The 4,918-nt window shown below is 40.3% G+C and overlaps 1 long non-coding RNA gene across 1 annotated transcript in view; it reads left to right on the forward strand.

Moving 5' to 3' along the window:
• Window positions 1–1,224: 1,224 nt before the first annotated feature.
• Window positions 1,225–4,918, forward strand: part of LOC138170052 (uncharacterized) — a 36,386-nt gene continuing 32,692 nt past the window's right edge. Inside the window, exon 1 of the long non-coding RNA XR_011170522.1 lies at window positions 1,225–1,582. This is a non-coding gene — a long non-coding RNA (uncharacterized lncRNA). The remainder of the gene's footprint in view (window positions 1,583–4,918) is intronic.

A 4,918-nucleotide genomic window follows, 5' to 3' on the forward strand; every position in this document is an offset into this window, starting at 1 on the left:
TGACTTTATTTCTTGAGAGATAACACCACCTCTTATCTAATTTGATATCTCTCATATACTGTCACTTTAGGGTGGTGTGTGTGTGTGTGTGTGTGTACTGCTTTCCAAGTTTTTTTCATTCACAAAATCTCTCTTTTTCAAGACACTGCTGCCATTGCTGGTCTGCAACTTCTCAATACAGTTTATATTTTATTACCAGAAGTAATTTACCATCTTTGCTGGTGTTTGTAATGATAGTTAATTTAGTGTCATTTGCAAGTTTTGGCATCAGCAGCATTTTGTTGATTATAGCCTATCCTATTTAGAGTTTGTTAATTTGAATGTTTCATCAGCACTAATGAGACCTCATTTGATGATGCCCTGCTTCTGAATTGGCTGCACCCCCCCCCCAACACCCTTTTCCTTATAATTTATCATTCATATTTCCAACCACGGGTAGACATTGCTTTGTAAGCTGTAAAAGAACTATATTCATGTGAACTATTATTCTAACATATTTATAGTTGTTGTTCATTTGGTTTCAGTCATGGCCCCACTGGAAGGTTTTCTTGGCAAAGATACTGGAGTGCTTTGCCATTTCCTTCTCCAGCTCACTTTACAGATGAGGAACTGAGGCAAACAGGGTTAAGCGACTTGCCTGATGTCACATAGCTAATAAGTAAGTATCTGAGGCCAGATTTGAACTCAGGAAGATGAGTCTTCTTGATTCCAGGCCTGACCCTCTATCCACTCTGCCACCTAGCTGCCTTCAAAGAGCATATGAATTATTATTCTGACATATGCCCATTAGAATAATTTTCTGAGAAGTAAAGTCGATTCCTCCTATTAAATTCCTCATAGATAGACTATACTTACATATAGAATATTGGGGACTGAAGCAATTACCAACATAATTCAGATTTTCATTCTCCCTTAAAATACCCAGGCAACTGAGCCTGCAAGCTCTGGAGAGGACCAACTAGAGCTAATTCAGTAATGATTTTAATTCTGGCCTTCACATGGTTCCCTGACAGAAGTTATGGAGACACACCATAAAGAAGGATTTTAACAGTCATAAAGAAAACAATTTTTTACAAAAGTTCAATTAATCTTGAGAAGTGATCAGCATCTACATGGGCACAAACATAATTTTTGGTGGTATTATTTATGTGTTTAAATAACTGTATGTGGAATATGTTGTCATGCTTCCTGGAATGCTGATTCCTAGAAGTCAGCAAAAGAGTTCTATTGGGAAATCACCACAGCACTAGCATGTTGAGGACATTCAATAAATATGAAACAAAACATTTCATCCCCTTTTTCATCACATCTTAAATTATATCAATATTAAGTAAAAGGGAAAATATTAGGTGTAGGATTGTGTTTTGTCTGAAAAAATACCATGTGTAGAGTTTTATTATTTAATGGTAGGACCTGGAGAGGTTAAGAGGGACAGCTTTTCTTCCTTTGAATGGAAATTTATCAACTCATTCCATATTGAAGAGGTTTCAGTCCCACCTGCACTGGAAGAAGAATCTGTATTACCACAATGGTTCCTGGCAAATTGTAATCCAGTTTTCCGTTAGAACATATTGGCTCAGAGGTAAGAGGCAGTCACTACTTTATTTATTTTTTTCAATGGGTAAGGAATTTTTTATTTTTCAATGCTTTTTTAACTTCTGATTTACATCATTTGAGTTACAAATATTCTCCCCATTTTTCCCCTTTCCACCACCCCAAAATAGCAGTCCCACAGCATATCCCCTCCTCCAATCTGCTCTCTCCCATATCTTCTCCTATACCCCCTTAGACTTTTCCAGTAGGGCATAGTGGATCTCTATGCCCCAGTGCCTGTATATCTTATTTCCCAATTACATGTAAAATAGTATTAATAATAATAATAAGTATATATAATTTTAAACATTTGATTTTAAAACTTTGAATTCCAGATTCATTCCCTTCCTCCCTTGTCACCCACCCTTACTGGGAAGATAAGCAGTTCAGTATAGATTGTACATGTGTAGCTAATGCAAAACATTACCATAGTAGATATATTGTAAAAGACTGACTATATTTCCCTCCCTTCTGTCCCACCTCCTATTTGTTCTATTCTCTACTTTGATCCTGTCCCTTTTCACAAGTGGGTGCTTCCAACTTCCCTGACCCCCAGCCTGCCCTCCCTTCCATCATCCCCCCTCTGATCCTCTTCCCCCCTACTCTCCTGTAGGGTAAGATACCCTATTTAGTGTGTATGTCATTCCCTCCCCGAGCCAAATTCAATGAGAATAAAGTTGACCCATTCCCTTTTGCCTTCCTATTCTTCCTCTCCATTGTAACCATTTTCCCTTGTCTCTTCTATATGAAATAATTTACCCCATTCTGTCTCTCTCCATCTCTTCTCATTATATTCCTCTCACCTCTTAATTTCACCTTTTAAGTATCATCCCTTCCTATTAAATTGGTCCTGTGCCCTCTGTCTATGTATACCTGTAAACACATATACACACATTCACATATGTATTCATATGCCCATATACCCTCATATATAGACACATACACACACACATATATATATTTCTATTCCCTTCAACTATTTTCATACTGAAAAAAATTTTATCAGTTACAATTATCATTTTGCCATGTAGGAATGTTAATAGTTCAAATTTGATAAGTTCCTTATGATTCCTTTTCCCTGTTTACCTTCTCATGCTTCTCTTGCTTCTTGTATCTGAATGTCAAATTTTCTATTCAACTCTGGTTTTTTCATCAAGAATACTTGAACATCCTCTATTCCACTGAATGACCATATTTTCCCCTGAAACATGATACTCAGTTTGGCTGGGTAGGTGATTCTTGGTTTTAATACCAGCTCCTCTGCCCTCTGGAATATCATATTCCTGGCCCTTCTATCCCTCAGTGTAGAAGCTGCCAGATCCTGGGTTATCCTGATTGTGTTTCCACAATATTCAAATTGTTTCTTCCTGGCTGCTTGTAATATTCTCTCCTTGATCTGGGAATTCTGGAACCTGGCTATAATATTCCTAGGAATTTTCTTTTTGGGATCTTTTTCAGGAGGTGATAGGTGGATTCTTTCAACCTTTATTTTGCCTTCTGGTTCTAGAACATCAGGGCAATTTTCCTTGAGAACTTCCTGGAGGATGATTTCTAGGTTCTTTCTTTGATCATGGCTTTCAGGTAGTCCAATAATTTTTAAATGATCTCTCCTGGATCTATTTTCCAGGTCAGTGGTTTTTCCCATGAGATATGTCACATTACCTTCTATTCTTTCATTTGTTTGGATCTGTTTAACAGCATCTTGATTTTTCATAAAGTCACTAGCTTCCCTTTGCTCCATTCTAAATTTGAGAGAATGTTTCTCCTCATTGAGCTTTTGAACTTCTTTTTCCATCTGGCAAATTCGACTTTTTAAGGAATCCCTCTCCTCATTGCCTTTTTGAGCCTCTTTTGCCAATTGAGTTAGTCTGTTTTTTAAGGTGTGATTTTCCTCAGTCAGGCTGTTGACTCTCATTTCATAATTTTCTTGCCTTGTTCTCATTTCTCTTCCCAATTTTTCCTCCACTTCTCTTATCTGCTTCTTAAGGTCCTCTATAGCCTTTAACCAGCACTTATTTTCCTTTAAAGCTTTTGGTGCAGGAGTTCTGACTTCACTGTCTTCCTCCTGTTCCATGCTTTGCTCCTTTTTGTCCCCAAAATAGGAGTCTAATGTTGGAATCTTCTGTCTGCTTTGTTTCCTTTGCCTGGTCATGTTGCCCCTCAGTCACTTGACCCCTGGGCTTTTTGCCACAGTAGGACTCTGCCACCTGACAGGGGAGATTCTGTCCCAAATGCTGGGGTTTTCTCAGCTGCCAGAGGTATTATATGGGTGCCCTCTCTGAGGCCTCCACATGCTCTGGCATGCTGGTCACACACCCCAGGACCTCCACCCTAGACTGCAATCCAGATCCAAGCAGGTTAAAGCAAGAGCGATTACCCTTCAGACTGGTGCTTGGTCTCCCTACAGTCTGCAGGCCAGGAGCTGAAGCTGCAATGTGGTGCCAGCTGCACAACCATGGCCCCCTCAGCAGCTTCTCACTGTGGGAGCAAAAGCCTACACTCTCCCAACTACTGGGTCCCAAAATCCACACTGCACTGACCTCTCACTTTGTCCTTCGCATCTATGTGTTGATAATTCTGGATCGCCACAGCTACTGCTGATCTGGAGTCCCTCCAGCCTGTGGCTGGTCAAGCCCACCCTGGGGCTAAAGGCTCGGAGTGGGGCTGGGCTCGGCTCCTAGAGTGCACCCTGGCCTATTCCTGCTGGCCTGCAGGCCTGTCCTCAGCAGGAGGTTAGCTTCTCTGGGTCATTTTGTGGGTTCTTCAGCTCCAAAGTTTGTTCAGAGTCCCTTTTTACATGGATCGGGGAAGGTGGAAGCCGGAGCCGCGGGGAAGTCTTGCTTCTACTCAGCCATCTTGATTCCCAGTCACTACTTTATGAAGTAGCCTATTTCACTTTTGGATAGCTCAAGGTTTTAGGAAATCTTTCCTAAGTAAAACTTACTTCTTAGTGATGTCTACAAGGAATCCTGCATTCCTAATTCTGTTTTCTGGTGCCAAGAAAAAAACAATGTCTAATCTTACTTGCCCTTCAATATGATTCAGCTCAGCTGAATCAACCAACCAATCAGAAGTATAAACTAGATTTGAACAAATCCTTAATTTGAGAGGAATAAAGTGCTTTGGTCATTGGACAGGTATGGATGATATCACACAGGAAACATCCTTTGATTGACTGAAACAATCAGACATACTTCTTGACCTTGGTATGACAAGGCGGGGCAGGACCAGTTCAGTGGAAGGTCAGTCTAATGGTGGAGGAGCTTCAGTCAAGCTGATGAAAGGGAATTACTTGGCAGGGTAGGGGATCAAAAAGTCTCTCTCT

This window comes from Petaurus breviceps, unplaced genomic scaffold (assembly GCF_028583685.1).
Source record: "Petaurus breviceps papuanus isolate PSGF00001 unplaced genomic scaffold, PetGlider_PUasm1.0 38, whole genome shotgun sequence".
Lineage (NCBI taxonomy): Eukaryota > Metazoa > Chordata > Mammalia > Diprotodontia > Petauridae > Petaurus > Petaurus breviceps.